At 41.4% G+C, this 24,115-nt stretch overlaps 1 long non-coding RNA gene and 1 other non-coding gene across 2 annotated transcripts in view; one reads left to right on the top strand and one right to left on the bottom strand.

Annotated features, from left to right (window-relative positions):
• LOC106729295 overlaps window positions 1-24,115 on the bottom strand; it is an 83,862-nt gene that overhangs the window by 52,584 nt on the left and 7,163 nt on the right. The window lies entirely within an intron of this gene.
• On the top strand, window positions 18,827-18,898 carry TRNAA-AGC. Its single transcript has one exon. It is a non-coding gene; the product is annotated as a tRNA-Ala (tRNA).

Below are 24,115 nucleotides of genomic sequence, written 5' to 3'. Positions count from 1 at the left end.
CTTGCATGACAATAAATTCCTTAAAACTAGGTTTTGAGAAATATTCCTAAGGCTCCTTTTCTTCTCAAGAATCATGGGACCAATTCAAGGACAAGCGTATGCTGTAATTTTAAGAAGTTTCTCAGCTTCCTTTTGTGAACGGGCTCCCATTTAACCTATTTAACAGTGATGATAATAAAAGTCTTCTGAGCAGTGAGAAGACCAATACATATGAATACAAGATGTTAAGGTCACTGTTACAGTATTTATTCTGTTCCATTAACTAAAATTTCTAGCATCCCTATAAAACCCATGTCCCCAAGGGACCAAGAACTCTAACCACATGCTTCTAACTGCAATGCTGCCACGTGGCAATCCACGGTCTTGAACTTCTCAGTTAGTCTCAAGGTGATTAGATAACTTAAACTAATGATGAATATGATACAGAGTCATCTGATACAATTACAAAATATTAAGAATCTGAGTCATTAGGGAAAATATTATGTTCCCTATTGACAGATATTATCAACCGAACTCTTATTTAGGCCAGACACCACATGTATAGATTTTCATTATCTCATGTAATCCCCACACCATGCCATGAGATGCACTCTTAACCCTACTTTCAGATGAAAAAATTGAGGCTAAGAAAGACTCAACTGTCCTGTAGGTAAGTGGCAGAACAAAGTCTGGATCTTCCTCCCTGTCCTCTGAAGTTCCGATATAAAGCCCACGTCTTAACAACTACATCATTGTATATCATTTCTAAGTGGCCAAACTCAACCCTATTATTTTAAGGGGAGATGGTGGAGGGAAATCCCTTGTAAGCCTATACATTCTAATATATGCCCTCAAAAAGCTGCAGTCAACTTTATTTACTACAGTTTCTGAAGTCACAAAAAGGATAGGTTCCATGCTAACAGTCCCAAGGGATCAACCAACAGAACATCAACTACCTTTATTCCCCAGGCAGATCTGAACTGACTGCTTCAGGATATTTGCCGTGAGTGAGCTTCAGATAGTCTCTAAACCCCTGAAGTTACAGTCAAATTTATTTGTATCTACATGAATTTTTCTGGCATGAAAGTTTACAGCTTTGATCAGTTTCTCAAAGGCCTACAGCACCACTAGACTGGAGACAGACAGTATTTGGATACTGCACCAAGAGAAAAACTCCTAGAAACTGCATCTTCCTCAAAATGATGGTGGAGACACCCACAAAATATCAACATTTCAAGGAATTAAAGTTTGTTAAAGGTACAAGATTTTTTACCTTTACTAAGAACTGTATACCTGTAATCATATAACAATGTAACTCTGCCTTCTTGAGTCCTCTCAAGCTTTATTTGGGACAGCCTAATTTAGAAAGAAAGGAGTCTTCTGAATGACTTTTGGCCTTGGGCAGTCTTGCTGGCACTGCAGCAACACCTAGCTTTCCCTAAGGCACATCTGTAATCGTGATCTCTATGACACTACTTCAGGGACAGGAGTAAAATATCAGTAAATCGAAGCATATTGTTAAATTTTAAAAAACTGAGTATTGAACAGCATGCTTCATATACTTCTATTTGTTGTGTTTATTTTGCTTTGTGGTTTTTTTCTTTTGTTTTGTTTTGTTCTAGAGAAGAGGAAGAAGATGAGGTGGCAGCAAGAAAAGATAAATACATTTGCTTATTTTCATATAAATTTCACGTAAGAAACTAACACTGGCTGCTTCATGGGTTGGGGGGGGAGGGTAAGAAGGAGACACTTAATTCTTCGCTTTTATAATTCCTGAATTTGAAATCATGTAAATGTATATAGCTTTTAAAAAATACTTTCAAGGCAACTCAAAGTACAAGTTTTCACATTCACTTCCTATTTGATTAAACATCATTTCTATTGTCCTTAACTGAAATACATGCCACTGGAAGTTAAGTAGCTTCTTTCTAAAGTCAACTGGAGGAAGTTCAAGCACATGAATTGTCATACCAGCCTCTTAGAGCTTAGAAAACTCTATCGACTATTCCTAGACATTCAGAAAATATTACTGCTTTTAGTTCCAAGTGTGGCAATCTATACTGACGGTAACTTTTGTTTCAATATTGCACGACAGCATGATCTTTTTGAAGACTGACCAACAGTGAGATAGCCACACTTAATTTTAGATTTACCTTAAATGGTGCTACCAAAAAAAAATCTCTCAGGCAAGGCAATGATCAAGGAACAGAATCCTTCTATGAACTCTAAGTTTAAATTTCAACAGTCAAAGACAACCTATGGTCTATCACTATTCATTCCTCTGCCTGGTAAACTTTTTGATACTAATTCAAAAGGTATCTCAACTTCAAAAGTATTAAAATGGAAGGCAGGTAGGAGGAGAACACAAATACTCACTAGCATGGCTAAATTTTAAAAGACAATACCAACTGTGGACAAGGATACAGAGCAGTTGGACTCCACATACTTCTGATAGAAATGTAAAATGGTACACTTACTTTTGAAAACAGTTTGGCAATTTCCTACCCTATGACCCATAAATTTCACTCCATATTCCAAAGAGAAATGAGTGCATATGTCCACCAAAATACATCTAAGTGAATGTCCATAGCATTACGTATAACAGTACAAGATGGAAATGATCTAAATATCCATTATCAGGAGAATGGATGTACCGTGGTCTATCCATGCAATAGAATACTTCTCAGCAGTTAAAATGGACTACTACAAGCAACAACTTGGATGAAAGTCAAAAACATTATGCTGAAAGAAAGAAATCAGTCACAAAAAAAAAAATGAACACTGTATGACTTTATTTACATAAAATTCAGAACTAGACTAAACAATCTCCAGTGACAGAAATTCTAATAGTGATTGCCTCTGGTGTGAAGGAGGGGTTGCCTGCAACAGGGAACAAGGGAAGACTGAGAAGTGATGGACAACGTCTGCATCTTAATCCAGGTGACTACACAGATGTATGTATTTGTCAAAACCATCAAGTTGTACATTTAAGATCTGTGCATTTTACTCTATGTAAACTATTCCTTCATAAAGTAGAGGGAATTCATATGGTTTTCTTTGTGAATACCTAATTCTGAAAAATGAGACGGAAACAAATCTGTGCAATCCCAAAAGCAATGAAATAGGAACTCAGTAAATGCAAATTCCATCTCAGTTCTGAATTTACTGCCTTCACTCTGGCAGTTTGCTCTCTGTTCTGTCTTGTGAAGCAGCTAGACTAGATTAGTGGGTTTGTCCCTAGATCTTAATCTTTGAGGATCAGATTCAAGCAACAAATTCAAACTCCAGAAAAATGACTATTTTGCACTGGATCCCAGAGGGGTAAAAAGTGACCTGAAGGCCGTGTATTGAAGCCAGGGTAGGCAGCCCTGGAGAAATGTTTTCTCAGACTTTTTATTGAATGCTCAGAGGTTCCCTATTTTCTAAACCAAACCAACGGTCACTAAAATGCCGATTGGTCCACTGAGGTATGACAATATTTATTGTTTCAGTAAAAAAAAATTAGCATTTATACTTTACTAATATTTACCCAGTATGGAATCAGTAATAGACATGTGATTTATAAATAAATATATATAAACTAAGATTTCTTGTTCAAATTTTTATATAGAGATATATGACCTAAAAAACATGGCATCTCCTCTTGTATTTTAGACCTTCAAGTTTCATTAAATTTACCCACCTACCCCCAAAATGGAGACCCACATTATTTTGGAATTTGTTTTTGCTTTTTTGACCCCCCTGCTCCAGACTCTAAGTTTCTGCTCTTACTGTCAGTGTGCTGTTACTTTTGCACCCTTCCTTTTGAAGGCCCACCCTGGTTCCTTCCAGAGGGAGCCCCTCCTTCACTCTCTGTGCAGTGCTTTGGGTGGAGCCCATCAATCTATCTGTCCCCTTGGGCTTAGCAGTGGGGCTGGGGCACTTGACTCAGACGATCCAGAATGAATCCTGGGACTGAAGAGTTCTCTCTCTTTTCCCCAGGACATGAACCTGATGGGCTGCAGCCTTGGAATGGCTGCTACCTTCCCACCCTGAGAGCGAGCGCTCATCTGTGAACTGAGCTAAGGTACAGAGGGACAGACAGCACCAGGTGCAGTTTGTCTGAGCCTGGATCACACAGTCTGAAGCCAAATTCACTTGAGCACAGGGATATTTTTGCTCAAAGTTGTTTAAATTATATTTTCTATCACATGCAGGAAGAGAAGGAGGTGGGAGAAGAAAGAAAAGGAGGAGGAGACACGGTCCCATTCTCACTTGCTTTCCTGGCAGCTCCCAGCCTCACAGCATTAACGTGAGGACTCTCAGCATGCCCGTGAATCGGGACGACAGTTTGAAGAATGTCGAGCTAGGAAAAGCACGCCCAGCAGTATTTTAGATGAACAGAGGGAGATAAACACCAAGAATGTATAACCCTCAAAGGCAAAGTAAGTTAAATAATAACAGCAAGGTCAACGACCATCAACTGTCAGCATGTGTCCTACACTGTGTCATTTATTGGTGCCATTGTATTACATGTTTTGACAAATCATTAAAACTCCATGTAACAAACAAAGAAATGGACGTTCAGAGAGGTTACTTGTCAGATGTCATACAGATAGTTAGAGGAAGAGACCTGAAACCAGGTCTACCCAATTTCAAGCCCATGCCCATGCATCCTTTGACTCCTGGAGGTCCTCTACCTCAGAAGCAGGTCCTGTGAGATAAAGTAATTGCCAAGGTCATAAGATACAGCTTGTCAACTAAAAAAGATGCATAAGCTGAAAGTTGAAAAATACGTTTTATTTGGCAGACTTTCTGAGGACTTCAAGCCCTGGAGGTAGCCTCTCAGATCTCTCTAAGGGACTGCTCCAAAGAGGTAGGGGAGAAGCCAGGATATATAGGAATTTTTGCAGCAAAGACCAGGTAGTCGGAACATCAAAACTTCACCATTAATTAAAGAAAACCAGGTATCTCAAAGTTAAGGAATTTAGTGCTTTTCTATGCATGGGAGAATTCAAGAGTCTGGGCTCACTGAAATCATTTCTTCGATCTGCACCTTAGCTGTCTAGGGTCAGTGTGCTGTTCTTTCCCATCCTGTGTCCCCTCAAGGGGCACTGTGTGGGTTGCTGCAGAGGCTGAGAACTTGGCTGTGGGCAGCATACTTGTCTCCATCCTGAGTTCCCTCCAGCTCACCCCCAGGGGCGGGGGTGGTTATAGTAGCTCACTTGATGGCTGTAGCATCCTTTGTTTGCTGATATAGCAGGCAACATTTTTCATTTACAAGCTCTAGAGTAAAACCTGGGTTCAAGACCTACTTATTCGTCCTTATGTGACTTTCAGCAATTGACCTTCCTAAATCTGCAACTTCTTCCCCTATACAATGGGGTTCATACTGCACGCATCAAAAAAAGTGCCTCAAGACCTATTGTACAGCACAGGGAACTATGTTCAATATCTTGTAGTGAGCTGTAAAGGAAACAATCTGAAATATATATTTATATGTATATGTATAACTGAATCGCTTTGCTATACACATGAAACTAACATTGTACATTGACTACACTTCAATAAAAAATTAAAAAACTGAAAAAAAGTTGCCTTGATGTTTAAATAACAAAGCAAAAAAAAAAAAAAAAAAAAAAAAAAAAGCAAGAAAACCTCCTAGTACAGTCCTTGCCAATCCCAGGGTCTCGGTAAGCGCTGGTCTGAGTCTCCCCTGCCTTGGCCGGTCACCATGGCCCTATTTTCCCAGAAGTCTCGATGCCAGCCCTTCCCAACCATAGTTCTGAAGAATTCATTCCAAAAGTAAATGCACACGCCCAGCTGCTCTTGTGGGACCCACAGCAAGCACTAAACATGGTAACTCTATCCTTCACTGGCTCCTGGTAATGAATTGTGCTTTTAACCAGCCTGATGCAGCCAGGCCCCCTGTTCCCAAGCCGAATCCCATTAGCATACACAGCCCCATTTACTGATAAATGCATGTAATTTGTTTCCGGCATGTCACTGTTTTATGGCTGCTTCCTGTCTTGGGGCTCCAGTGATAAAGTTTTATGCAGTTGTGTTTTTTTTTTCTTTCAATTGTAGCTTTGCATTTTAAGAGACAAAAAAATAGTTTTTAATTTAAAATCACTCATGGGTTGGCAATCCCTTGTTGCGTTAAAGTGGGGGAAAGAGGGATGAACAAAACGGGCGGGAAATCGAATAGATCAAGCCCAGTAAAGAAAATCAAGGCAGCTCTTATCTCATTAAAGGGAGGCAACACCTATTCCTGCGTCCTTTCTGAAGAACAGGCCATTCTGTTGTCTTTCTCAGATGTTGTGACCCGGCTAAGGGGCCAGGCAAGCAGAGGTGAGAGTCCCTTTAGTTGGCCAGTGGAAGGAACAGATTCTGGTATCCAATGTCTGAGATTTGAGCCCCAGCCCTGCAACACACTCGTACGTGACCTTGGTCTAGTTAGTTGCCTTATGTAAGTTTCAATCTCCTCTCCTGTCAAATAGGCAGAATAACAGCACTCAATTCATAGATGTGACAGGGTACTTGGCTGCAAGCAAGAAGACTGTATTAGAATCTACAGATGTAAAGATGTGCACACATGGAGGAGCAGCAGGAGCCCCGAGTGCCCTGAAGACGGGGCAGTACATCTGTCCAGAATGTAGCTACCGGCAGCACAGACATACTCTGCTATCCTGTCTCCACCCTCTCGTCTCTTGGCTCAGGCTCACATTCAAAGACTCCAACCTAGTGCCTGATGACTAAACTGCCTGCCAGAGGCAGGGAAAGGGAAGGTGAGGCACCCTGGAGTAGGGCTCTGTCTGGATTTCCCCACACAAGGGAGGGTAACGGGAAGATATGCACCAGGGCATCTCTCCCCCATGAGAAATGCCCGCAACAGGATGGTTATGGAAAATGAACAAAATGCACAGAAACCCCTTAGCCACTTGCTAGAACCTAGCAGATGGCCAATAAATGGCAGCTATTATTATTGCTATAATTAGCATTATTTTCAGCAACTATCGCTCTGGACACCGGGGGTGATCCAGGCAGATGATAAAGATACTCATTTTAGATGAATTCGTGATGAGGGTCATGGGGAGAGGGCGGAACTACAGACATTCAACGTACAACGTACAAGGCAGCGCCTCTGAGGAAGCGCTGAGACTATCAAGGGCACTTGTGAACAGGCCTTGAGATCACCGGCAGCCTGGACACCAGGAACCATCATCTGCTCTGCAGCGAAACTGGCACTGTGATGCCAGGGCCTCCCTCGCAGCTCCCAGATACCGCAGCTCCCAGATTCCACCGCTCCACGAGCGGGCTCCTCGGCTCTGCATGTAACAGTTCTTCTGCTTTAATGACTTGCCTCAGGTCCCATGTGTAGGAAAGAGATCGGAGGCCCTCCTGAGGTTCCCGTGCAGTCTCAAACCCCATCATCTAAAATGGATACAGGTAAAGGGACAGACTGGGATTTCAAAATGTAGAACAAACAAGATTGTACCGTGTAGCACAGGGAAATATATACAGGATCTTGTGGTGGCTCACAGCGAAAGAGAATGTGACAATGAATGTATGTATGTTCACGTATAACTGAAAAATTGTGCTCTACACTGGAATTTCATATATTGTACAATGACTATAACTCAATGAAAAAAATGTTTTAAAAAATGGATACGGGTACTTTGCATACTGTTTGCGTCAAAAACATGGCTGAAGGCTAAATATTAGCCCAGCGTAACTATGCAGAAAATGAAGCCTGATGTGGCAATTAATTCTTTGCATCTCTCTGCTGTGTAACATGGAGATTTTTTTTTTTAAGGGCAGAGTTCTCTCGATAGGTTCAAGTCCTATTAGTGGCTTAGTGCTAAAATTAAAAGTGAAATACTACCTTGGAAACCATGGTTCTGAAGTCATTCTGATGTTGCAGAGGAAGAGAAGCGTTCTCTTAAAAATGTGTGGTTTGAGTTGCCTTTGGCAGTCCTAAGCTGACCCTGTATTGCTTGGTCCCTCCTCACAGCCAAGGGACATGATGGTCTGTAAATGATGAATCTGAGGCCTTGAAAGGCTCAGAAGGGCCACTGCAGTTTTAAAAAAGGAAAGGGGAGGGGAGGGGAGAGAGAAAAAGAAAGAGGAAGGAAGGAAGAAACCAACCAAATTCTATATTCGGTAAAATTTTAGTGATGCTAATAGAAAATTTAGCAGTGAGTTGAAAGTTACTGGAATCTAGAATACATACTTATTTAGAGATGCCATACTTCACCTCCCCACCATGCCAAATCATCCACCTGTCCTAATATATTAAAGTTGTAGGGGGTGGGAGTATGGCTCATGCACAAGGTCTGGGGTTCAATCCCCACTATTTCTATTAAAATAAATAAATGAATAAATATCTAATTACGTCCCCCCAAATTTTTTTTAATAAAATAAAATAAAGCCGATATCCAAGTTGTGATAGTGGTAACGCTAAACGATAGAAATTCATCAAAATTCACAGGTTAATGTGCTGGGTTGTTATTCCTTCATCCAAACAATCCCGACTCAATGCCCACTATCTGCCAGGAACAATACCGAGTTCTGGGGCCACAACAAAGAGCAAAGACAATCAGGGACCTCTGGGAATTTCCAGGCTAGTAGAAGAAAAAGCTAATGCTTGTATAACAGAAATGCACAGTAGAAAACGTTACTAGTACTATCAGAGGGGAGGACAACTCAGGTAAGACCAAGGCTTCTTGGAGGAAGTGTGGCCAACAGGCTGAGACCCAAAGATTGCAACTTGGTACCAAGGTGAAGAGTGGATGGGGGTAGCTGGAGAGGAAGGATATTTTGTCTGGCAGTCATCCAACTTGCCTTATGCTCACTCCTGCCTCAGAACTTCAAAGGTCCCTGAACACCATTATTAGCAACAGGCTGGGAAGTATACATGCCCCTAGACCCACCCCTGGCATGCCAAAAACCAGAAGAACAACAATTTCCAAGTCAAATACTATTGATCAAACCTCTATGAACAAGACCATGAAGAGTATACAAATGAGAATGCGATCTGGTTCATCCCTGCCCTCCGTAATACCCACCTAGTTTTGAAGACAATACAAATTCATAAATAGTTAGAAAAAGTATGTAGGCTGTTCAAGGCAACAACAGAAGGCATAGTCTTTTATTCATTTAACAAATGTTTAGCAATTATTATACACTCAGCATTGTGTGGGAAACAAAAATGACTAAGACTGGGTCACGAAAGGTAGGGTTCACTACATTCCTATTAGAACGCCCCAAATCCAGAACACGGACAACGCCAAATGCTGATGAGTATGTGAAGCAACAAGGACTCTCGTACACTGCTGGAGGGAATGCAAAATGGTACAGCCACTGTGGAAGACACTTTCCAAAATTTCAAAGAAGACAGTTCCTTACAAAACTAAACATACTCCTACCACATGATCCAGCAATCATGTACCTTGGTATTTACCCAAAGAACTTAAAACCTTATATCTACACAAAGTCTGTACATGGATTTACAGCAGCTTTATTCATAATTGCCAACACTTGGAAGCAACTAAGATATCCTTCAGTTGGTAAATGGATAAATGAACTGTGATATATCCAGACAAAAGATTGAGCTCTAAAGCCATCGAAAGACGTGAAGAAATCTTAAATGCATGTTACTAAGTGAAATAAGCCCATCTTAAAGAGCTACTTCTTTGAAAATCATACTATATAATTCCGATTAGATATTATAAAAAAGGCAAGGTTCTGAAAAAAGGCAAAACTATGGAGAAACAACGATCAGTGGTTATGAGGAAGTTGGAGCGTGTGAATAGGCAGAGCATACAGGATTTTCAGGGCAGTGAAAATACCGCGTATGATACAATGACAGACACGTGCCATTATACATTTGTCCAAACTCATAGCATGTACACCAAGAGTGAAACCTGAAGTAAACTATGGACTTCAAGTGATTATGATGTGTCAATGCAGGTTCATCCTAGGTGAAAAATGTACCATTCTGGTAAGTGATGTTAATAACAGGGGAGGTTATGCATGTGTGGGAGCAGAGGGGATGCAGGAAATCTCTGTACCTTCCTCTAAATGTTGTTGTAAATCTAAAATAGCTCTAGAAAAAAAAAAGTCTTTTTAAAAAAAGAAAGATAGGGTTTTCATTGGCTCTTCAAGGGGAACAGAAGCTGGATTGATGGGAAAGTGAAGACATATATAGCCCATGGAGACATAATGAAGGAAATAAAGCCAGAGAAAAGGGACAAGATGTCCAGTTCAGTTGTAGGTGAGGAGTTGCTCAAGTTGGCCAACTCCCACCTGCTATGTACCCAAGGCAGAAAATAACCAATCTCCATTCTACTCTTAGATTGCAGGAAACTTTCTTTCCAGGCAGCCACTCCTGATACGCTGAAATATGAAATTATCCAGCAAAATAGTGGCACTACCGACAGAAACAAATCAGAGAGGTAGGAGAACTGAGCTTGGAGGGAAAGGAAAAAGGTTAATTTAACTGGTTGGTAAGGATGTGTCTAGGAGCAAACTGGTAAAATTCAACAAGACCTATTAACCTGGGAATCTGCCCCAGAAAGGTGATTCTAGATCAACATTCACTCTTGAGCCCTGTTTGCTAGAGAAAATCACAAACCCAGGCTACTCTGGATGATTATGAATAAGGTCTTCATTTAAGAGGCTACATAATTGTGGGGACGATGTAGCAAACTGAGTGAAAGCAGGAGTCTGCTAATGGACTGGATTGGGGGTTTTCAAACTTCAGTCATTTGTATCATTCCTGTTAAGAGTGTGAAAGAGGTGGTAACAGACATACTAGCAACTAACAAAGACTTTGTCCTTTAAAGATGAAAAGAGAACTGCAAGAGGGTATATACACCTGTGTGAGTTAAATGCTACCTGTATCAGGTCTGTGTGCCACCAAAAACGCATCTGTCAGACCATTTAAGGCTCAACATTTCTGAAACACTGGACACTGCATAATTGGTTAAAACTTACTGAGCCTGTACAGTCAGCATTTTAAAAGCTTTCTGCTCCAAACACATCTATTAGAAATTACTACCTCTAGTTTACACATGAGGAAAAAAAGGGGCATGAGGTTAAGAAATCTCCCTAGGTCATCCCACCAGAAAATGGCAGAGCTGAGATTCAAACCTAGTCAACTTAGCTCCAGAGGCCATCCTCTGACTATAATACGATACAGGTTGGTCAGAGAGTGAAGCATCTCTATAGGGTGATGTCATGGGAAGGGTGACCTGATGGGTTGCTGAAGGTGTCATAGACAGAGAGGAGCATCTCTGGAAATCCAGAGTTTTGATGGATGGTATATCCCCCACAGTTACAAGAACATAGAGAATGGCACTGAGCTAAGAAAGTTAAGGTGGGCCCTCCATGGGTGAGAACACTATATGATTAAGCATTTCCTAAGAACATAATTTAATATAGTATATTAAATAGAAATTCAAGATTATGTGAATTTATATGTGTGTATGTATGTGTGTGTATATATGTTTGTGTGTGCATGTATGTATGTGTGTGTATACATTATATATATATATATATATATATAAAGTGATAGAGAAAGAAGGTCTAAGGTAATATTCACTGCTCAGAGTTTAGTCCAGGAAACAAAAAACACTGTAGGTATCTTCAGAAGAACATGATTTAATTCAGGGATGAGACGCTTGCAAAGTCCATGTAAGAGTTAGCTGAATGCAATTTAAAATGCTGCCCGTAGGTTCCTGTGGGGGTCATAAGGACTGTTCACCAAGTCTTCCCAGCTCTCCACCTTCTTGGAACACTTCCCAGCCCCTCTGTGGTTAGGTGGGACTTGGGACTAGTTAGGACCATTGGTGCTTTGAAAGTGACATGTATGGCATGTAGGTCTGAGCACTGAATTGCCAGCACCAGGCCCCTTTACCTCTCTGCCATGGTAGCCAGCAAAGACTAAGCTGATGGCTGCTTTGTCAGTCTAGATCTTAGAGTGAGGAGACACAAATTGCAGCTCCTCAGCAATCCACAGCTGGCATGTAGCAGAAACAAGAAATAAAGCTTTGGGGGTGGGAGTTACAGCTCAGTGGTAGAGCACTTGCTTGGTACGCACAAGGTCCTGGGTTCAATCCCTAGTGCCTCCATTATGGGGGAAAAAGAAATAAAGCTTTACTGTTAAAAAACAAAAACACTTAGGATTTTGAGGTTGGTTGTTACCCCAGCAGAACCTCACCTATGCTGATGGAAGCAGGTTCTGACTTCAAGACCATGAACTCCCACAGCCACAGTCCAGAGGGCAGGAACGATTACTGCCAACGAAATGTCAGGCTACTGCTGTTTCCACAGCGACCACCACTGCTAAAGCCACAGCTTCCCCAAACGGTGACATTAAAGAATAAACAGTAACCATCAAGTCCACCTGCTGCCAACACTCACAGACGTCAGCAGCATGAAACCTCAAGGGGGCGGGGGGGCAGATAAAAGAATGGTCTTTGCCTCCCTTCTATCTTCAGAATCTCAAGGACACCTCCTTACCAAGACCTAAACTGCCTCCAGCATCCTAGTGGCCAAAGAGTCAGGAGAATGAGGCTTTTAGCCTTCTAGCCCCTGTGATGGAGGAGGATGGGGACACAGAAGGTGATTGAAACAGACACAGAATGCCAAAACACAACATCTGGCACAGATTCTCAAAGTGTGCTCCGGGGACCCTCTGCAGCAGAACCACCGGGAACACCTACCATTGGATGCTCAGCACTTATGGTCAGAACCTCAGGGGGTCTGGGCATCTGCCTTTCGACCAGGGCCTCAGGAATCCTTCAATACGCACTAAAGACAGATCCTCTGGACCACGGCAAAGGGATTTACCTATAAATGTGAGAGGGGGCGGGGCAAGGTTCAAAGCAAAATGGCTCCTACATGAAAATTGTTTTGATATTTTAACGCCCCCTCTAAGGTTCATGGTTTTTTTTTAATATTTTATATTTTTTATTTAGTTTAAAGGTTCATGTCTCTTGCCTAGTTTTAAATCATATTAAAGTTGCAACTGAGAAAAGTCAGATTTAGACCTCACAGAAAACAAGACCCAAACCTTTCATTTTAAAAACAAGGAAAAGGAAGCTTAAGGTTAAGAATTTTCTGTAAGATGAACTACTTTTAGTGAGAGAATTTTGTGAACCAAAGAAATGACTGAAAACCAGATAAATTAGATTTAACCTCAAAAGACAGGTCTGTCCACCAGACACCTGTCTCTTACCCACAGATCTCGGGAAAGACTTAATCCACAAGTTACAGATGGACAGCCCTCAAGCCACAGCTGTATTCTTCTATTATACACTCTATTATTTCAACATTTGAGCTAACATCTAAAATTTAGGAGATTTCATATTAAAAAATCTACACATCTAGTTTCTCTTGAAAAATGAGAACTAACCACTGGGGGCCCACGTTCCCAATTGACTCCTCTAGGAAGCAGCTGCCATCCATTCCTACCCCGCCCCACCTCCAAAGGTAAACTCTGTACTGTGCTACAATCCCCACCACTCCCTACTGTCCCCTGGAATTTCAGGCTGAGGGTCAATGGCCATTATCCCCATGCTTAAAATAGTATTTCTTACCATAAAGAAAGACTTCTCATAACTCTATGTTAATCAAAAGCACAGAAGCAAATATAGACCAGTGAGGCTGTGTGAGTTGAGACCTTCCTGTTTCATTCATTTTTATTACCAATCTGCTCCAACTTGCCACTCTGGCCTTAGAGTGTCTGGTAGCATTTAGGTTCTTAGGACAGGACTGCAGCCTAAGGTCTGAACTCCAACTGAGGAGAGCCCCCACCTGGCCACCTGTAAGACAACACCCTGGGCAGCGCGCTACTTTCATACGCCGGCATGAGAGCACTTCTCTATACAGGATGCCACTGCGCTGTGTGTTTGAGGTAATTAGTTTGGCTCAAAAATTTGCAGTTAAATAAATGTTAATGAACAGCTGTTCCCAATAAACAGGATAAATTGAAATTAATAATTGCCGTAATCATTTAACAAATGAATTACCCACTTTTTAAATACACCAACATCACATGTGTAATCAACCGTCAAGCCTGGCCAACCTAAGAAAATTTATTTAGTGGTGAAATGGGGCAAACTCGGAGCCAAGCAGGGCACTGTGCCCCCCAAGCTGATGATACCAAGAAAATGTGTGACAGCTTCACTTGCTTTTACTTTAAAAACAGCTAATAGACTTAATTGCTTGTGGATCTTTAAACAACCCAACTTGGTAGTGTCCCAGAAGTAAAAAAAACTGCTAGAAGCACTGAGTTCTTGGGCAGTGGGAAGGACATGAGCTTTGCAGGGACGAAACTAGGCTCAATTACCTCAGTTTGCCCATCTGCGTAATGGGAACAACAGTATTCTCATAGGGTGATGAGAAGCTTCGCATGAGATCATGTATGTCAAGTAGTTAGCGCGATGTTTGCCATATAACCATAGCTTATTACATATTCATTTTCCTCTACACCATAAAGGGAAAAGCAAATTCCAAGGAACCAACTTACTAGCAAACTAAACATCGATCCGTTGGAGCCCCAGCACTGACCTTTCACGAAACGGCCACTTACTGTGCCAGACGCTGTTCCAGGCACGATTACCGACGTGACAAGAGCTGTGCCCGGTAGAGCTCCCACCCTGGTTCCTTGTGATGCACGAGAACTTCGCAGGGAGTGCCCTGAGGGACTCAGGGACAGTGGGAGAGGGGTCAGGTGAGTCTCACTGGGACCACATGAACAAGGAGGGAGCACCTCCCCGAGTGTCAAATTAGTGACGAACTCATTTGTCTCAGCAGGCATTTCTTTGAATCTAATATAAGGTCAAAACCTTACAACAACAGAACATCACCTATGGGCAAAGTTAAGTCAAAACCCTCATCCACAGATGTGAAGGGTGTAAAACCAGACAGCCAGTTTAGAGGCAAATCTGGCCACATCCGATACATTTTGTATGAGCATCAACTTCAACCCACCAATTTCACTTCTCAGTAGTCTTCTGGAACATGATGCCTGCTATGTTTCTGAATGTTTCTGAACAAAAGTCCTCCCCAAAATTTACACGATGGAATCCTAACATCCATTGTGATGGTATTCGGTGATGGATAACTTGCGGGTGATTACATCATGAGGGTAGAGCCCTCCTGAATGGGATTAGCGCTCTTGTAAGAGACCCACTGAGCTCCCTAGTCCCGCCCAGCCTCTGAGGACACAGCAAGGAGTCAGCAGTCTGCAACCTCACCAGCCACTGATGGCACCCAGACTTAGACTTCCAGCCCACAGAACTCTTGAGAAATACACTTCTGTTGTTTATAAGCCACCCAGTCTGTGGTATTTTGTTATACCAGCCTGAACGGACTAAGATAACACCCCAATATGCACAAGAAACACTGCCCAAGTGTATTCATCACAGTATTGTCTGTAACAGGGAAAACTAGAAATAACTTTAATGATCACCCACGGAGAAACAGCTAAACAAATTATAATATTTTCACAATATGGAATACTTACGGAACAGTGAGTGAAATGCTGTAGAATTATATGTACTAACATGCTAAAATCTCTAAAACATATTGTACTGGAAAAAAACAAGTTGAAATACTGTATGTGGGCTGAAATGTGTAAAAATGATGCTTTTATACACACGTTTGCATGACAGACTACTTGTTGCCTAGCCCCCCTACCATTTGATAACAGAATCATGATTTTATTGGTTTGCAGCAATGGATTCAACTATAAGACTACAGTTCTCAAAATCTTTTGCAGCTAAGCATAGCATTATGACTAAATTCTGGTAAATGAGATGAACTCAGAAGTGAATGCAGATAAGACCTCCCTCCTTCCTTCTGTGTCTGGCCTGGGATGTGGATAGAATGGTTGGTGCCCTTGTTGCCATCCTGGACCAGGAGGTGACCTTAAAGATGGAGACAATGGACAGAGGATGGCAAACTGGTACCTGGATCCCTGGTGACATGATGGAGCCACCATGCTGGCCCTGGACTGCCTGCATCCCAGCTTTCCTCATGCAAAAAAGAAACTTGTAATTCATGTAAGCTCTGTTTGAGGTTTCCCTATCACACACAGCCAAATCTAGTCCTAAGTAGCACAGCAGACCAATCCAACAGTCTGCGAAGATACACACTGAGCTGATTTCAGTGATCATCTCTGGGGAAGAGAGGGGAGGGGTTCTGTTACAGAGCAAAGTCCAAGGAAAACAGAGCTCTTTCATATTTAACTTTCTGGAATTCATTCATGTGTTTGTACATCTAAAAATTGATTTCAAAATAAGGGGAAACATGTTAAATTAAAAAGAGAAAGAGTTTGATGAAGCAGCAGCTGGCAGGGCTCAGGGCCTCAGGTGAGCCAGAGCTGCTTTGTACCATGCTCGCCCGCTGCAGCCAGAGAACAGCTGGACCATTACAGCAACCACCTCCCCGGAGAGCTCCTACCTGGGCTGTCAGCTGGGCACCCCCAGCACAGATGCACCGCCTGTGGACTGACCGCCAGAAACCATCCAGCAGGCAATACGCCTCGTTCCCCCCCAGGAAAAACAAATCCCAGCTGAGATATTTGTGGGGCTCTGTCGTTGTTAGATGGAGAAACGGAATCAGACTCTAGAGGCACGAGTTAGGTTCAATTACTTTCCCTGTCAGAGAATTGTTTTTTCTTTGGCGAGCAGTATCTCTCAGTCAGAGGGGAGACATGCAGATGTGACAGAGGTGATACTGTTTTGGCATTTCCTCGTGTGCTGAGTGACACCATACACCTCCATCCTGTGTCAGCAAAGAGTCTGGGGAAAAGCTTGGCTTACAAACTCTGCTGGCCCCCAAATACCAGAGAGATGGGGAGCTAATTAGCCAGGTGTAGGAGCACCTGGGGTATGTCACTAAGACTTTAAGTTCCTATTCAATTCACATTCACCAACTTCAGGTTTTTAGCAAGATCAGCAAGAAATCCCAGATGGATCACAGCAGGGCAAAATTGGAAAGTGACCCTCCCAGATTTCAACAGCTCTGTCCTCATTTACTCTCAGATTTGGCCAAATCCCAAACTTAAATAGCGCAACCATCAGCTTCCTCTCTGCCCACATCTGTGAAGCCTGGACTGGGCAGGCGGGTGTCACTGTAAATCAGCATCCGTAATTTCAAATTAGCAATCGGCCAGACCCAGGAATTCTGCTGTTTCAGAGTAAACAGGTCTTCATTTGTCCTAATTCTCAAATCTTCCACACTCTGTCCCCTGCTACTTACTAGCCGCAATCAAGAGAACAGGATCTGCCCCCTCCAAATAGCAAATCCTGTGTCTGCACCATCTGCCGCTTCTGCCCTCTTCCACAGCAGGGAACTGCCCTCCTCCCTAAGGCCAGTCCCCACCATGGGGTCAGATCCCCCAGCCCCTCCCCGCTTCCCAAAGCAAGTGCTGCTCCTAAGGCTGTTTTGTCGTCTCTGGAGTGATCATCCTCTCCTTTGTCTCTGCATCACTCCCTCCAACACACTCGTGAGCTCTAGTAAAGGAGAGGGACCAGTGCTGTTCGTGGGAGACTCGATCACAAAAGAAATATCAGGGAGGATTCCCAGAGGAAGCAATGCTCCAACAAGATCTGAAGGATGAGAAGAAGTGGGCTGGGAATAAAGGAAAAGAATATCCCAGGCATAAGAATTCAGAGGAAATGGTATTGTGGTGTACACCAGAAACTGACACATTGTAACTGTACTTTAATTAAAGAAAAAATTCAGAGGAAATTAACCTAGTCACATAAAAAAACTTCGTTGATTTTCTTACTTAATCCTCAGAATATTAAACGTTGATGACATATTAAAAAAAAAAAAATCCCAGGCAGTGGGACCCTGCTTGTTCATAGGGTTAACATTCCAACCCTATGAAAAATAGAGGTCATATGGTACTTTGAAATTAATCTATCAGAATCACCTGTGTATTTTTACTTGCAAAAATTAATACTGAAGGAGGACAGTCTTTCAGATACATAACAACCAAGTAATCTGTATCTGTTCGCTGTCTTGGTCCATTTAAGCTGCTATAACAATACCACAGACCAGGTAGATTAAACCCAACAGAAATGTATGTCTCACAGTTCTGTAGGCTCAAAGTCCAAGATCAAGGTGCCAGCATGGTTAGGTGAGAGCCGTCTTTCTGATCACAAATTTCTCAATCTATCCTCACATGGCAGAAGGGGCTAGAGAGCTGTGTGGGGGTCTCCTTGGTAAGAACACTAATGCCATTCATGAGGGCTCCACCCTCATGACCTCATCACCTCCCAAAGACTCCACCTCCACCTCCTAGCACCATCACCTGGGGAGCTAGGATTTCAACATTATCAGTTTTGGAGGGACACAGACATTGAGACTATAGCAAGAGCCAATATCCACATGTGGTTATTTTTACTAAAATAAAATGAACTATCCAGTTCCTTAGTTGCACCATCCACATTTCATATTGGACAGTACAAACAGAAAACATTTCCATCATCACAGAAAGTGCTGTTGGACCTTGCTGATCTAAACCACTGGAAGCAGGGAGGTGGACAGAAGACTAAATATATATTTTTGTAAAACTTATAAAAATAAATCTGTTTGATTTTTATCTGTAAATATATTATGTGAATTATAGGAACATCAGTAAATTAATGGCCTGTGCCTAATATCACAAATTTGGTAAACAATATTCTTCAACAAACACTTTGACAAAATGCTGATTTCCTTACAAGTAGCTTCCAAATTACAAGTCTCCAATCCTTGGAAGATACTTATTCAAGCCAACCACTGAATATTATTGGCAAGTTCTTTGTCCTTTTTAAGTGAACACTTAGAAATTCAACTTTAGGGAGAGGGTATAGCTCAGTGGTAGAGTGCATGCTTAGCATGCATGAGGTCCTGGGTTCAATCCCCAGTACCTCCATTAAATAAAATAAACCTAATTACCCTCCCCAAAAGATTATTTTATCAATAGAAAGTTGATTTTTTTTAAATTATCAGTACATATTTAACTCCAATTTTATGGTTCCTAGTTTGTCAATATTCTGTCCTTTTCCCTTATATCCTGAAATAAAAGATAAAGAATAACCCTAACTCAACAGTCTTGTGTCTGCACCACCTTTCCTCAGTGCTTCAGGTTCCATAGAACTTGCTGCCTGTGGTTTCAACAACAAATTTAAAGCTCTCTGAGAGGTTTAAAATAGTTTTGTTCCAAAGCTGTGAGGTGAAGAAAACATGGTAATTACAAGGCTACGGTGGCTGGACGCAAGGAGGAGGAGATGGTTAAGATAAATCAGGAGAAATGGGCATGGGACGTTCTATCTTTAACCTAAGGAGCAGTAAGAGGTCACTGGAGGATTTCAAGGATACAAGGAAGAACACGGAACAGGAAAAACTCAATCAAATTTGAGTTTTCAAAAGATGACTCTGGTTGTCATGTGGAGAAAAATTACAAAGAAGGGTCTGGAGGGAAGCCAGAGGAAAATGCACATAGACCTCTTAGGAGGAGATCACAGGAGAGCCTGAGGGTTGGACTCTGGGTCACCAGCTGGAGGGTCACGACATCTCCCAAATTACAAGTAAGACACCCTCCTGATAAGCGTGGAAGTAGTTACAGGGCAATGAGGTGGGATATTTAGCAGTCAAATAATCCTCAAAACCTGGAATGTATGGTCATTCCTTCAGCAGTAAGCTTATTGTAAATATTTGTTATAAGTACTTATTTAAAATATTTTTATTATAAATAGAGTAATTTGTTACTTGGAGAATTCTTATCTAACAGGAAAGGCCAACTCCTCTCTCAGGATTCCAAAAGAAAAATGTCTTATCACCTTGAAATTTTTACACCAATGCAGACTGGCATGACTTTCCCCTGAAACGTTAAAGCCACCCTACCTTTGTTACATACTCCACTCTCCTCCCCGGTAAAGAAGTAGTATAGAAATGTCCTTTCAGAAAAAGACAAATTAAGTCTGGGCCATTTATAATCCCGGGATTCTATAGGTCTTAGCAGACCACAGGTCAAGTTCAGCCCACCAGTGAACACTTAGAACACTGGCTGTTTGTTTGTTTGTTTTACCAGAATGATGCTTCAAAAAAAAATTAAGCAATCAGTTTAAATCGTAAAGTTTCACAGGAAAATCTAGAATATTTTCTTCTTCTGAGAAATCCAACCTGGCAACACTAGGGCTTTCTTTCACAAGGCTACCATCAGCCAGAACCGAGTACAAGCGGGTCCTGTCCAACCCAGAACCCTTCTCCAGCTCCCAAACGCCTCCTCCCCTACCCACACAACTTAGGTATCTGAATTCACACAAGTTACAACTCATCGGTATTATCAGCAAGGTACGTTAGTCTCTCGCCCTCTGCTGGCAATTCTATGCAACTGCATGAAGTCAACAAATTATTCCGGCCTATTGATTGTAGAAAATGTTTTTTGTGTGGCTGACCTATTTGCAGACAAAAAGAACAAAAATTCCTGACCTTCTCCCAGCATCAGATGATATGTACTCAAGAAATGCAAACTGAATTTGATTTTAACAGACCACCATTTTAAACAAATACAAATTTCTCTTAGTACAGTTTGTGAAGAGAATTCAGAATTACTTTATTTACATAACAAAGCATTAATTTTTTCCCCAATATAGTGTTTGAACTAATTTTCCACTACAGTCCTGAATATGATGAGAGCACACTGATTTGGTCCTCAAGTTTCCGTGAGCTACACTACGCTTAGCCATCCCAAGATGGAGAGGCCAAACTTGTGTCACAACAGGGTGCTCACAGTCCCCACCAGAGGAACCAAAACAAGAGGCCCTTTGTCACTGAGCTGCCGCCAAGTGCAACCCTCCATGCAGGGGAAATCACTGCCTCACAGGACATTCCCAGTCTGCATGCAAAGCTATCCTAGCCCACTCCAACGTTACATACTTTTAACAGCTCTATCTTGAAAAACTATATATATATATATTCAATTAGAGATTTCTGCTCTATTTTTTTAACCACCATTCTCTTCTAATAGATAAAATATGACAAGAAAGCAAGGCTTTGATCACACCCTGCAAATTCATCACATTCCCAACCAGCAGCAGGAATAGCTAAGGAATACAAATGTCAAAATTTTTGCAGCTGAACAAGAAGTCTAGAGGTAATTGCCAAGTGCACCTAATCAAAGACTCCTGTGGGAATATGATAAAACCCACAGGCATGTAAGACCAACTGGAACTAGCAAAGACTGAGATTCATCATTCTTGCTGAAATTCTGTTTCATGCATTTCAAGTACAGCGTGGGACCCCAGCAGAGCTCTGCCCCTTTAAGCAATTAATTAATGTAGAAAAACAGTTTGTCTTCAACCACATATATCTGCTTGCAATAAATGTACTTGAAACTCCCAGTTTCCTGGGAGTCCCTTGAAACCCTTTCAGGGGGTTCACAAGATCAAAACTCTTTTCCAACAATACTAAAAAATCACATGCCTTTTTCACTCTCAATCTCTCCTGAGTGTACAGTGGAGTTCTCTAGAGGCTACATGATGAGTGATACCTCCACAGACTGAAGGCAGAAGCAAACAAGAGTCCAGCTCTATTCCATTGAGCCAGGCATTAAGGAGATTTGCAAAAATGTGGGGAAAATACCACTTTTTCACTAAATTTTTTTGTTTTAGGAAGTATGGTTATTTCTTATAAAAATGACTTATGTTAACATGTAGTGGAGTGATTATTGCCTCATTTAAGTGAATATTTTAAATTTTTCTCAGCTTTAGTTTATAATAAGGTAAACACTGATAGATACAATCACATGAACAAAAGCGCTGTGGGGTCCTCAATTTCTAGAAGGGTAAGGGGTCCTCCCAGACCAAAAAGTTTGAGAACCATTGTTTTAAACAGTTTTGTTTCTGCTTCCTAGATTAAGCAAGCTCTCTGAAAACTGGTTTTATCTTAAAGAATCCTCTTTGCATCACTAAAAAGCACAGGTCTGGGGTCCAGAGTTCAACCCTCAAAGCTCCAGCAGACCTAACATCCCACCCCCACTCCCCAAACCTACAGTCTTCGCTTTAACTGAGGAATTCTACCATCTCACTTTGCTAAAGACCATGTTTTATAGTGATTATAATAATCCTAGTCCCTCTTTTTTTTTAATTCAATGAGGTTCACCATTGGCCAGGCATGTAGCCTGCGCTATCGCATTCATGAATTAATAGAAAGCACTCAGAACAGTGCCTAGAGGGTGGTGAGCCCTCATTAATGGTTAGCAATGATGGTGGTGATTCTGGTGGTGATGGCTGCACAACTATAATCCTGTGATGGATGTACAAATGAGGAAACTGAGACACAGAAATGTTACCTGCTCAAGTTCACACAAGTAGTTAAGTGGCAGAGCTGGAATTCCAACCCACTTCTGTTTGTCTTAAGTCCACGGGCCAAACACTTCCACCGCACTGTACACCAGCACTTCTCACACTGAACCCTGCAGATGAATCATCTGAGGCCCTCGCTAAATGCAGATTCCGATTCCAGGGCCTGGAGTGGGAACTGACACTCTGCATTTCTAACCAGCTCCCAAGCAGTACCCAGGCTGCTAGTCCTCAATCCACAGCTTAGAGGGAGATTGTACACCTCCCTTCACGGGGATCTTTAACCATTTTTTAATTTCTGTGTTCATTTTCCTCTGTCTCCATCCAAAGATGCTTATCCTAATTAAAAGTATTTTTCACCCATGTCCCATTTAACACTAGTCCCTAGGCTTCATTCAACTTACATTTTGTCTGAGTCACTGATGCCCCGCAGACACCACATTCACTCTTTTCTCCATCAGCTGAACTAGTGCTTGGAGCTGTCACAAGGGGGCGCTGCCTGCCCATCAGTAGCCGAGGTGAGGCAGCAGTCTTGGTGGCCTTGTGGCACTGTGTGACTACAGGAACGTATTATTAAAAATGGATGGGAAATGGCAAAATTAAATTGCAGGTGGTGACCAGAAGCCTAAGTCTCAAACATAACAATTCCAACAGCAACAGTCATGATTCAGTGTGCCAAAGTGACATGAAAGTGAGAACTATTCGGCCTCAGCAGAGGCTTTATGACAATCAGCTGTGCCTGTTTATGGACGACAAGAAAATTAAGAATTTGTCTGATTCTAAGAAACACAATATTAACTCTAAAGATACATTATTATTGGACTCTTTAACCCATAGGTCACCTCCACACACATCTTGGACATAAAGTCTCTTAAGCAACGGTATCACACCTATTACCCAAAAGAAAGAAAATGGATTCGTTTGTGATGGAATCTAGTAGGATCTCATTCAAAATCACATACATGCAAGATCAGGGGATATCTTTCCATTTCTTTAAGTCATCTCTAATTTCCTCAGTCAATGTTTTGTAGTTCTCCACATGTAAGTCTTCTACTTCCTTGGTCAGATTTATTCCTAGGCTTTTTTTTTTTTTTTTTTTTTTGGATGCAACTGTAAACTGACTATACTTCATTAAAAATAAATTTTAAAAAATAAATCTGAAAAACAAGTAAGAAAAGCTAACCCCTACTACTGTTTTCAATTAGAGTCTGTCTTGGTCAGAGAGCATGCAATGAAGTGGCTAAGTGCCTAATTCTGGAATCTAACTCCTAGGTTTCAATCCTGCCTCTTTGACTCACTAGCCACGTGACTTTGGGCGAATTTGGTCAGGAGGTCTATGCCTCTCTGTCAAATAGGAATAATAGTAGCTATTTCGTTGAATTTTTTAATGCAATTATCCTACCCATACAATTTTGCTACTTAACAGAATGTGTGAACAATTTCCATATCATTAAATTTTCTTACATAGTAAGTCAGAGAAAGACACATGGTATCACTTACATGTGGAATCAAAAAAAAAAAATGTTATTTACAAACCAGAAGTAGACTCACAGAGAAAACAAATTATGGTTATCAAAAGGGAAAAGGTAAGGGAGGTATAAATTAGGAGTTGGTGATTAACAGATACACATTACTATATATAAAACAGATAAACAAGGACCTACTGTATAGTACAGGGAACTATATTCAATTTCTTCTAATAACCTATAACAGAAAATAATCTGAAAATACATGTGTATGTATATATATAAAATTGAATCACTTTGCTGTAAACCTGAAATTAACAT

This window comes from Camelus ferus, chromosome 3, assembly GCF_009834535.1.
Source record: "Camelus ferus isolate YT-003-E chromosome 3, BCGSAC_Cfer_1.0, whole genome shotgun sequence".
Taxonomy (NCBI): Eukaryota; Metazoa; Chordata; class Mammalia; order Artiodactyla; family Camelidae; genus Camelus; species Camelus ferus.
This window is presented reverse-complemented; position numbering and strand designations above follow the sequence as displayed.